Genomic DNA, 13159 nt, shown 5'->3' on the forward strand with positions numbered 1-13159 from the left:
TTATATTTGTGTCTATTAGATGATTAGTCCTGGTCTTTCCTTTGAATTTTACACTTTTGATTTAGTTTTACATGTGTATCTCATAGAAAATACATACTTGTGTTTGCAGTTTTCTTTTATCTTCTTTTTTCTTTATTTTGCTTTTATAGTCCATAGTTTCTTTTAGTTCCAACTCCTCAAATTGTCCTTGTTTTTATTATTATAGTCTGAACATTTTCCTAGTTTTATATATTTTTTTCTCTTAGTATTTAATATACTTATTCTAATTTAGACATATTTTAATTATTTATACTAAATGATGTGTTTAAGTGGTTTCAATGCTCACCATTAGTGCTTAGAACCAAATTCCCTATCTATAATTTATTTATTTGTATTTGACCTTCAAATGGCTAATGTATATCTTCAAGAATTTTATTCTTTTGTTTTGTCACTGTCAAAGATACACTAATAATCTGCTGATCCAGTCCTGCCCACCAGAAAGACAAGATCCAGCCTCATCCACCAGAACACAGGCACCAGTCCCCTCCACTGGGAAGCCTACAAAACCCACTGAACCAACCTTACCCACTGGGGTACACACTAAAAACAACAGGAACTTGAACCTGCAGCCTGCAAAAAGGAGACCCCAAACACAGTAAGTTATGCAAAATTAGAAGAAAGAAAAACATACAACATAGGAAGGAACAAGGTAAAGACACACCAGACCAAACAAATGGAGAGGAAATAGGCAGTCTACCTGAAAAAGAATTCAGAGTAATGATAGTAAAGATGAAACAAAATCTTGGAAATAGAATGGAGGAAATAAAAGAAACGTCTAACAAGAACCTAGAAGAAATAAAGAGCAAACAAACAATGATGAACAACAAAATAAATGAAATTCAAAATTCTCTAGAAGGAATCAGTAGCAGAATAACGGAGGCAGAAAAACGGATAAGTGCTCTGGAAGATAAAAGAATGGAAATAACTACTGCTGAACAGAATAGAGAAAAAAGAATGACAAGACTTGAGGACAGTCTCAGAGACCTCTGGGACAACATTAAACACACCAACATTCGAATTATAGGGGTCCCAAAAGAAGAAGGGAAAAATAAAGAGACTGAGAAAATATTTGAAGAGATTATAGTTGAAAACTTCCCTAATATGGGAAAGGAAATAGTATCAAGTCCAGGAAGTGCAGAGAGTCCCATACAGGATAAATCCAAGGAGAAACACGTCAAGACACATATTAATCAAACTATCAAAATTTAAGAAAAAGAAAAATATTAAAAGAAGCAAGGGAAAAGCAACAAATATCATACAAGAGAATCTCCATAAGGTTAACAGCTGATCTATCAGCAAATATTCTGCAAGCCAGAAAGGGGTGGCAGGACATATTTAACATAATTAAAGGGAAAAACCTACAACAAAGATTGCTCCACCCAGTAAGGATCTCATTTAGATTTGATGGAGAAATTAAAAACTTTACCAACAAACAAAAGCTAAGAGAATACAGCACCACCAAACAACCTTTACAACAAATGCTAAAGGAACTTCTCTGGGCAGGAAACACAAGAGGAGGAAAACACCTACAAAAACAAACCAAAAACAATTAAGAAAATGGTAATAGGAACATACATATCAATAACTACCTTAAAATGTAAATGGATTAAATGCTCCAACCAAAAGACATAGACTGGCTGAATGGATACAAAAACAAGACCCATATATATGCTGTCTACAAGAGACCCACTTCAGACCTAGGGACACATATAGACTGAAAGTGAGGGGATGGAAAAAGATATTCCATGCAAATGGAAATCAAAAGAGAGCTGGAGTAGCAATTCTCATATCAGACAAATAGACTTTAAAAAATATATATCACAAGGGACAAAGAATGACATTACATAATGATCAAGGGATCAATCCAAGAAGAACATATAACAATTGTAAATATTGATGCACCCAACATAGGTGCACCTCAATATCTAAGGCAAATGCTACAGCCATAAAAGGGGAAATTGACAGTAACACAATAATACTAGGGGACTTTAACACCCTACTTTCACCAATGGACAGATCACCCAAGATGAAAATAAATAAGGAAACACAAACTTTAAATAACACATTAAACAAGATGGACTTAACTGATATTTATAGGATGTTCCATTCAAAAACAACAGGATACACTTTCTTCTCAAGTGCTCATGGAACATTCTCCAGGATAGATCATATTTTGGGTCACAAATCAAGCCTTGCTAAGTTTAAGAAAATTGAAATCATTTCAAGTACCTTTTCTCACCACAACGCTATGAGACTAGATATCAATTACAAGAAAAAAACTTTAAAAAATACAAAAAGCTGGAGGATAAACACTACACTGCTAAATAACCAACAGATCACTGAAGAAATCAAAACATACTTAGAAATAAAGGATAGTGAAGACATGACAACCCAAAACCTATGGGATGCAGCAAAAGCAATTCTAAGAGGGAAGTTTATAGCAATACAATCCTACCACAAGAAACAAGACACAGCTCAAATAAACAACCTAGACTTGCACCTAAAGCAATTAGAGAAAGAAAAAAAAAAAACCCAAAGTTAGCAGAAGGAAAGAAATCATAAAGATCAGATCAGAAATAAATAAAAAAGAAATGAAGGAAACAAGAGTAAAGATCAATAAATTTAAAAGCTGGATCTTTGAGAAGGTAAACAAAATGATAAACCGTTAGCCAGACTCATCAAGAAAAAAAGGGAAAAGACTCAAATCAACAGAATTACAAATTAAAAGTAGTAACAACTGACACTGAAGAAATACAAAGGATCATGAAAGATTACTACAAGCATCCATATGCCAGTAAAATGGACAACCTGGAAGAAATGGACAAATTCGTAGAAAAGAACAACTTTCCAAGACTGAACCAGGAAGAAATAGACAATGTAAACAGACACATCACAAGCACTGAAATTTAAACTGTAATTAAAAGTCTTCCAACAAACAAAAGCCCAGGACCAGGTGACTCCACAGGCGAATTCTATCAAATATTTAGAGAAGAGCTAACACCTATCCTTCTCAAATTCTTCCAAAATATAGCAGAGGGAGGAACACTCCCAAACTCAAGTCTACGAGGGCACCATCACCCTGATACAAAAACCAGACAAAGATGTCACAAACAAAGACAACTACAGGCCAATATCACTGATGAACAGAGATGGAAAAATCCTCAACAAAATACTAGCAAACAGAATCCAACAGCACAATAAAGGATCATACACCATGATCAAGTGGGGTTTATCCCAGGAATGCAAGGATTCTTCAATATACGCAAATCAATCAATGTGATAAACCATATTAACAAATTGAAGGAGAAAAACAATATGATCCTCTCAATAGATGCAGACAAAGCTTTCAACAAAAGCTTTTCAAAAATTTCAACACCCATTTAGGATAAAAACCCTCCAGAAAGTAGGCATAGAGGGAACTTACCTCAACATAATAAAGGCCATATATGACAAACCCACAGCCAACATCGACCTCAATGGTGAAAAACTGGAACCATTTCCACTAAGATCGGGAACAAAGCAAGGTTACCCACTCTCACCACTATTATTCAACATAGTTTTGGAAGTTTTAGCCACAGCAGTCAAAGAAGAAAGAGAAAAAAAAAGGAATCCAAATCGGAAAAGAAGAAGTAAAGCTGTCACTGTTTGCAGATGACATGATCCTATACATAGAGAATCCTAAAGATGCTACCAGAAAACTACTAGAGCTAATCAATGAACTTGGTAAAGTAGCAGGTTACAAAATTAATGCACAGAAATCTCTTGCATTCTTATACACTAATGATGAAAAATCTGAAAGTGAAATTAAGAAAACACTCCCATTTACCATTGCAACAAAAAGAATTAAATATCTAGGAATAAACCTACCTAAGGAGACTAAATACCTGTATGCAGAAAACTATAAGACACTGATGAAATAAATTAAAGATGATACAAAAAGATGGAGAGATATACCATGTTCTTGGATTGGAAGAATCAACATTGTGAAAATGACTATACTACCCAAAGCAATCTACATATTCAATGCAATCCCTATCATACTACCACTGGCATTTTTCACAGAACTAAAACAAAAAGTTTCACAATTTGTATAGAGACACAAAAGACCCCAAATAGCCAAAGCAATCTTGAGAAAGAAAAGCGGAGCTGGAGTAGTCAGGCTCCCTGACTTCAGACAATACTACAAAGCTACAGTAATCAAGACAGTATGGTACTGGCACAAAACCAGACATATAGATCAATGGAACAGGATAGAAAGCCCAGAGATAAACCCGTATACATATGGTTACCTTATCTTTGATAAAGGAGGCAAGAATGTACAGTGCAGAAAAGACAGGCTCTTCAATAAGTGGTGCTGGGAAAACTGGACAGGTACATGTAAAAGAATGAAATTAGAACACGCCTTAACACCATACACACAAATAAACTCAAAATGGATTAAAGATGTAAATGTACAGCCAGACACCATCAAACTCTTAGAGGAAAACATAGGCAGAACACTCTATGACATAAATCACAGCAAGATCTTTTTTAAGCCACCTTCTAGAGAAATGGAAAAAAAAACAAAAATAAACAAGTGGAACCGAATGAAACTTAAAAGCTTTTGCACAGCAAAGGAAACCATTAACAAGACGAAAAGACAACCCTCAGAATGGGAGAAAATATTTACAAGTGAAGCAACTGACAAAGGATTAATCTCCAAAACATACAAGCAACTCATGCAGCTCAATATCAAAAAAACAAACACCCCAATCCAAAAATGGGCAGAAGACCTAAATAGACATTTCTCCTAAAGAAGATATACAGTTTGCCAACGAACACATGAAAGAATGCTTAACATCATTAATCATTAGAGAAATGCAAATCAAAACTACAATGAGATATCATCTCACACTGGTCAGAATGATCATCATCAAAAAACCTACAAACAATAAATGCTGGAGAGGGTGTGGTAAAAGGAAACCCTCTTGCACTGTTGGTGGGAATGTAAATAAATACAGCCGCTATGGAGAACAGCATGAGGTTCCTTAAAAAACTAAAAATAGAACTACCATACAACTCAGCAATCCCACTACTGGGCATAAACCCTGAGAAAACCATAACTCAAAAAGAGCCATGTACCACAATGTTCATTGCAGCTCTGTTTACAATAGCCAGTGGAAGCAACCTAAGTGTCCATTGACAGATGAATGCATAAAGAGGATGTTGTGCATATATACAATGGAATATTACTCAGCCATAAAAAGAAACGAAATTGAGTTATTTGTAGTGAGGTGGATGGACCTAGAGTCTGTCATACAGAGTGAAGTAAGTCAGAAAGAGAAAAACAAATACTGTATGCTGACACGTATATATAGAACCTAAGAAGAAAAGAAAAAAAGGTCATGAAGAAGCTAGGGGCAAGACGGGAATAAAGACACAGACCTAGTAGAGAATGGACTTGAGGATATGGGGAGGGGGAAGGGTAAGCTGTGACAAAGTGAGAGAGTGGCGTGGACATATATACACTACCAAACGTAAAATAGATAGCTAGTGGGAAGCAGCCACATAGCACAGGGAGATCAGCTCGGTGCTTTGTGACCACCCAGAGGGGTGGGATAGGGAGGGTGGGAGGAAGGGAGACACAAGAGGGAAGAGATATGAGAATATATGTATAACTGATTCACTTTGTTATAAAGCAGAAACTAACACAACACTGTAAAGCAATTATACTCCAATAAAGATGTTAAAAAAAAAATTACTACCAGATGTGTTTAACGATGTGTTTTCCAGGCAAGTTTATTTTATATTAAAAAGATAAAATGCCGGGGCTTCCCTGGTGGCGCAGTGGTTGAGGGTCCGCTTGCCGATGCGGGGGAGGCGGGTTCGTGCCCTGGTCCGGGAAGATCCCACATGCCGCGGAGCGGCTGGGCCCATGAGCCATGGCCGCTGGGCCTGCGCGTCCGGAGCCTGTGCTCTGCGGCGGGAGAGGCCACAGCGGTGAGAGGCCCGCGTACCGAAAAAAAAAAAAAAGATAAAATGTTAAAAAAAGTAAGAAGAACCTAGGGGCACGACGGGAATAAAGACGTAGACCTACCAGAGAACGGACTTGAGCATATGGGGAGGGGGAAGGGTAAGCTGGGACAAAGTGAGAGAGTGGCATGGACATATATACACTACCAAACGTAAAATAGATAGCTAGTGGGAAGCAACCGCATAGCACAGGGAGATCAGCTCGGTGCTTTGTGACCACCTAGAGGGGTGGGATAGGGAGGGTGGGAGGGAGGGAGATGCAAGAGGGAAGAGATATGGGTACATATGTATATGTATAACTGATTCACTTTGTTATAAAGCAGAAACTAACACACCATTGTAAAGCAATTATACTCCAATAAAGATGTTAAAAACAATACACAACCTTGTGTTGTGTGTGTTTCTGTTTGAAGACATTTTATTTCATATGTATTTTTTACTCATTAGCATTGAACTCATAGCCAACAGCACTGGAACTCATGGCTGAACAGAGCTTATCTAAAACGTGTATTTTCTCCAGAGGGCACATCACAGTCTTCCCGTGCTTAGGAAGCTAGACAGAACTGCAGCTCTATGCCTGGGGCCCATTTTAAACAGTGAAATTACCAACAAAAGGCACAGACATATAGAAAATCTGGCACTGAATATACTGTGAAAAGTGTGCTTGTTCTAGGGCGAAACGAAGCCAGAGGATTGTCTTGTTCGACCTCAGCAAGGAAAGTGCATATCGGGTGACCAGACCTTCCTCCCTCTGCGCATGTCTGCAAATGATTGCAAAAGTGCTGCATGTATTCATGTTGGATTTACAAATAGATTTCAGCTAGTAGGTACATTTACAAATACAGAATCCACAAATAAGGAAGACCAACTGTATTTTATATTGATTACTTATTGAAATGATAACATTTTGGATGTATTGGGATAAGCAAAATACATGCTAAAAGCAAAAAAAAAAAAAAAAAAAAAGATTTGTAACATTTAATGTCATGGGTACTGACGAATCAGGTGGAAACCAGACATACACAATTGAAATGAACAGTTGAACATTATCCCTGCCAGCCTGTGAGGAGGGCACCGAAATAGGAGACAAAAATATGTCAGTAGCGTATCTGACACAAAAGATACACAAACTTGTTAGGACCAGTAAAACATGTTTATTTGGAAATATAATAAGCCCCTTATATACGAACCTTCAAGTTGTGCACTTTGAAAATGTGAACAGATGCTCGCATGTCTAATCACGTAAGTTAGTTCACGTGTCTGGTGTACATTGTCATGTGCGTGCATCCTCTACAAATCGTTGTTCTTTTATGTACTTTACTGCACAGTCCTGTATAGAGTACAGTAGCACAGTATGCTTATTTCAAGCCCAGGATGTCTGGAAGCAAGCATAAAAGCAGCTGTGATGTAACTGGTACTGTACTGTACTTTTCAAGGTATTGTACTGTAAGATTAAAAATGTTCTCCTTATTTTTGTGTTTGTTTTTTTATGTATTATTTGTGTGAAAAGTATTATAAACCTATTGCAGTATAGTACTATATAGCCGATTGTGTTAGTTGGATACTTAGGCTAACTTTGTTGGACTTACACACAAATTGGACTTACAAACGTGTTCTCAGAATGGAATTCCTTCATATGTAGGGGACTTATTGTAATCACAATATAGAAACATAGAATAAGAAGGTAGTGGGTTTACACTTGGACTATGGTCAAAATGAAGTCTTTTGCTTTCCAGGAAGATTATGGAGTACCTCAGGCCTCCTCAATTACAAATAGGACTTTCAAGAAGACAATCAAAAAGTTTTCTGCAGGCTCTGAATATTCTAGGAGAAACGATGTGATTGTGAGACATTGAAATGGAAAAAGCCTGGGATAATCATTTAGAGGAAAATGTGCACTGCAATTACATTTTAGCAGCAAGAATAATATCTTCTATAGAAAAATGGTTGGTATCCACAGCAGGCAGAGCTGTAGCCACAACCATATATATCCACGGCCATATCCACGGCCATATCCAGAACAATATCCACAGCTACCACATGAGTTTCTGTAGTTGTGTTTACACTGTGTTTACAGGAGGAAGTTTGGTAGTTCTGTAGAGGATCAGACAGAGGTTTCTGAAGTCTGAATGTTATCTCTTGCCCTAAGACTTTTAATACTACCAGAAATGAGTGGAACACACAACACAGACTCTGTGGCCTCATTATCACAGCAATTTTCATTTTTAAAAAGCTCATCAAACTAAGGACAACATTTTTTTCATGTAGTTATGTCCAAGATCTGGCCATAGCTAGGCATGAAAATTATAAGAAACCAGATGTAACCTTCACATTGAACAAGCATGTCTTGTGGAATGTAATCAGACCTAATTTAGATTTTCATCCCAGGAGGCATTAACTCTTCTGTGCTTCCAGGTACATATATGTGCGCACTGGGAGATGCTCCAGCATCTCATATCTCAGAATTGATAGGAAAACACCAGGGCTGGAGGTGAGAGGCAAAAAGCAGGGGCATAAGGGGAGAAATTCTCAGGTTATATCTACAAAAATGTGGATGGACCCAGGTAGAATTCCTACTGCAGTTGTGGCTAGTGCAAAAGTCAGGTGAGGCAAAGAAGATCTGATTGGTACAAAACAGGGGTTTGGTATAATATATCAAAATAAAAGCGACCATGATTTTGTCCAATACAACATAACCAACTCTAGTTAAGCATTCTTGGAATATTTCAGTATGATACTTTCTTTGAAACATTTTGCCCAATTACATCATCAAAATTTTATCTACACAAATCCTACTGATTCTTCAAAGCACAGCTTAGACTACACCTCATATTAGAAGCATTCCTGGACATTCACAATGTGCTTTAGCTGTAATTCCTCTATTCTTCCACAGCTCCCCATGTCTAAATGTATTGTGATCCTGAATATGCTGTATTAGCACACTGTTTTAATTACCTGATTCCTTCAGTCAATTGTAACGTAAGACAGATAATTTTATCTTCTGTGACTCTAAAGACCTAAACACTCACTGTTGAATGAGAGACTGTAAGATTTCTTCCACCTGGAAAAATTGTAATTATTTTGATGTATAGGATGTTATATAAGAAAAATAATAACAATGATAATAACAATTAATAATATTTATATTTCCCTTTATAGCTTTGAGGCACACTCATATTTATTACTTCATTTGATTCTTACAAAAACAATGTAATAAGAAGTTGTGGTATTTATTGTCGTATGCACAGACGAGAAAACAGAGGCCAAGGAGAGTTGTCTTGCCCAAGGACTCTCAGCTGTTTAGTAATAGAGTTGAATTAATCCAAATCCTACTATAACCATAAAATCTAGGGGAGGATCCATGAACTATTTTTTCCTCCAGTTTTTAAGATGGAAAATATTCACTGCATCTGACTAAAATTACCAGTATTTTGCAACTTCTGCCTTACACTTTTATCCTCTGGATTTCCTTTTTTTGTGATCTTTGCCATTCTAGCCAAAGCATGCTGTAAACCATCAAGCGAACAACTGAGTCCCTCTCAGAACTGCTCCATAAGCCTTAAGTACCACACAGTGGTATTAGAGCTGTTCTGCTCATGCAAAGGCATTCTCTGTCTGTTGAGAGTAGAAATTCCTTAACACTCTGCAAGTTAATTTTAGAAATTACAGCATCTGTGTGGAAATGATTATAACTTTTCTAGGCATCTCAAATTTTAATCAATAGGATATAAGCACTCTAGATCAGCAACTTTCATGTCAAAATTAAAACCTCAGATTCTAGGTTTGCTTTCTAATTATGACTGTACCACTTTTGCAATTCTTTCCACTAAAATATAGTCAGCATTGGCTCCATTCCTGCAAACTTCATGACCCTATCCACATTTCACGTGTCACCTGCTATTCCCCAAAATAGCTCTAGCATGACCATATTTACTTGCATCATTTCATTACTTGTTTTTCTAGGCAGTGACTGAACCACACAGTTTAACTTTACAAGAATTTTTGAATGCCTACATCATGCAAGCCCTATTCCGGGACATAGAATATTGAATAAAAATATATATATAGTGCTCAAAGGTGAGCTCTAGGCTTTTGAAAGTCTCCAGGGAGAGTGAATACCATTTCCATTTGGACCAGTCTCCATCCTTTCACCGCATGCTACATGAAAGATTAGTCATTTCAATATTTACATTTCCTCACTTATTCACTCTTCAGTTTACTGCAACCACTATTTACTGTTATCACATTACCCCCTCCAAAAAAAAAAAACAAAACACTTTTCACGAAAGATCCTATGTCTTTTGTCAAACCTAATGGAAACTTCTCAAGTAATTATTACAATTTGATGATAAAGTAAAAAAGCAGGACCAAATCACCAGAAAACAAACTATTCCACTAAAGCCCACTAATTTGTTACTAATAATACAATGACAAATATTATATCAATATACCTGGTGTCACAGTGTATTTTAGCATTCATAACTATAGAGTATATATATATGATACACGTACAAAACATCTAAAAGAAGTGCGCCTACCTATTTGACATGAGGAAACAAATTATTGATTAAAATTCTGGGATTTTAAAAATACTATCAATAAAAATAATATATAAAATTGTCATTTTTGTAGATTAAGATGGTTAAATGTCAACAATTTCATTATTCAACAACCTAATAATAAATATAACAAAACATCTACTGAGTTCTCACGGTGGCATAGAATGCATATTTTATTTAGTTCAGTACTCTCAACAATACTGATCTAGCAGTATTCTGTCATTTTACCTTTGAGCATACTGAGGCTCAGAGAAGTTAGATAATGTTCCTACGATCACACAGCTAATAACTGATGGCGTCTATGCTTGAGCATGTAGTGTGACTCCAGAACCTAGGCTCTCCATCACTATCTATACAATCTTCTTATTTTAAGTGTGATCATTTGTATGACCTTGAGGAAATGATATCTTGAAGGAGAGTACAGTTAAAGACAATGTTTCCTGCACCGGAGAATGTGGATATTGACTCAAAACAGGCTAAAGATTTCTGAACATGCAAAAATATTGTAGCCTCTCTTCATTTATTTCCATGGATCTTTCTTTTCTTTCTTTCCTGTTTTTTTTTTTCTTTTTCAGGCTCATAATTAATACATACCTATTGTAAAAATTTCAAAGAAATAAACTTGTTTCTCAATAACAGGAGGGATACGGCAGTGGTGTGCTGTTGTTTAATGACTTCTGTTGGGAGTATGGGGTCTGATTTGCTAATTTCCATGGCATACTAGCATGACTGGTTTCAAGTTACCAACTGGCTTACAAAATTGCTGAAAGCCTATACCATCTTCTAGTACTTTAAAATTTAAATTTCATGTTTAAAACATTAATCAATATGGAAGTTCTGTTGTGTATGGTATGAGGCAGGCATCTATTTTTTCTGTGTCTAAACAGATGGCAAATTGATCGATTCCACTTACTAAATACTCTATCTCAGATCAAAACTTTGCCTTTACTGGAAACCCCCCTCCTCCAGAAGTCTTTTGCATTGAGTACTGTGGTCTTACTTGTTCAGAATGATCTACTGCCTATACGTTGATAGCATGGCTAGATTGTCTGATCTTTACTGGTGGCCTAACATGGTTTCTCTTCCTAGCTACAGACCTCTCTTGACCAGCTTGTTGAGACCTTCTAAAACCACATGGAAAAATAGAAATATATCATGAAATACTTATAGAATTTTACATTTTGCAGGAACCACATTTTAAAAAGATTAAAAGGTGAATTAATTTTATAGCATATTTTAACCTAATATATGCAAAATATTATCACTTAATATATAACCAGTATTCATGAATTTTTTACGGTAAGTCTCTGAAATCTGGTGTGTTCTTTATACTTAACAGCTCTTAGCCACATTTCAAGTGCTCAATACCCACATCTCTCTAGTAGCTTCTATATTGGACAGTGCAGCTTGAGAAAATCTGAGGATTCCTCTATGGGTGTAGCCATTGATTATAACTTTTCCAGTAGCAGTTACTACTCTAGAAATAAGCAGCCGGCTTATTTGCTTCTTTTTCTAAATTCCTCTGCCTTGAATTCTATTTTCCCCCTTATTTAACTCACCAATTTCAACTCATTATTTATGTCTCTGCTCATATACCATTCTCCTTTGGAAGCAATTTATGACCCTTGTGTAGCCTCCTCTTCCCATACTCTGGCTGACTTAGGCTTCCCCCTGGAGTTCTTGTTCAGTAGCCCTATAACACCTGCAAGCATACCTGCTATAATGTGAATCTATGATTTACTATTGATATTTTATATCCTACTGAGTATTTCAAATTCTTAGAAGGAACGGTGTGTTTTATATCTCTATACCAAACACCAAATCCCAGCACATAGCTGGAACATGAACTTAAGGTTTGTTAAATGACTGAAAGAACAAATAATGGATTTTACAGTTTAAAACCTTTACAATATGCAATAGTTCATCAAAGAAAATGATTTTGAGTTTCCTCATAAAGGGGTTATAAAGTTTAAATCATTTCCTAACTACAGAAAAAAACTCATTCATGGCAATGGTCTTTCCTTTCCTCTATAATATGATTAGATATGTGAAACCAAATCTTAATTGTTCCCAACATTCACCAAACCCATACTACATACACACACACACACACAAATTTTCTCTAATTTTAATCATCCTTATCTCTCTTATTGCCATTTTCTCATTTCACTCAAGCTGATAGTATCAAATTTTCTTGGAGTGATGGTTATAACATTTCAGATTTTGAGGATAGATTGTGAAAATGCTTCTCTGGATATATAAATTATTTCATACATGCCTAATAATGGATAGAACCTTTTCTGGATACATAAATTATTTTATATATGCCTAATAAATTACATTTTTCCTTATTTTAGACATACTTTTGATGAGGAGGAACATAAGGAAACAAGTTAGATTTTTCAAAGAGCTTTAACTGTTAGAATCCTCTGCCTCTGCTTGTAAGACTAACCTTAGGGTTACCCAGAGCATAGTTATTCCTCAGATCAGACTAACAAATGTTCCGGCTACAAAAACCATCCTGCTCTTGAAAGAACCCCTGTTTCTTC

Source organism: Orcinus orca, chromosome 5 (assembly GCF_937001465.1).
Source record: "Orcinus orca chromosome 5, mOrcOrc1.1, whole genome shotgun sequence".
In the NCBI taxonomy this organism is placed as follows: domain Eukaryota; kingdom Metazoa; phylum Chordata; class Mammalia; order Artiodactyla; family Delphinidae; genus Orcinus; species Orcinus orca.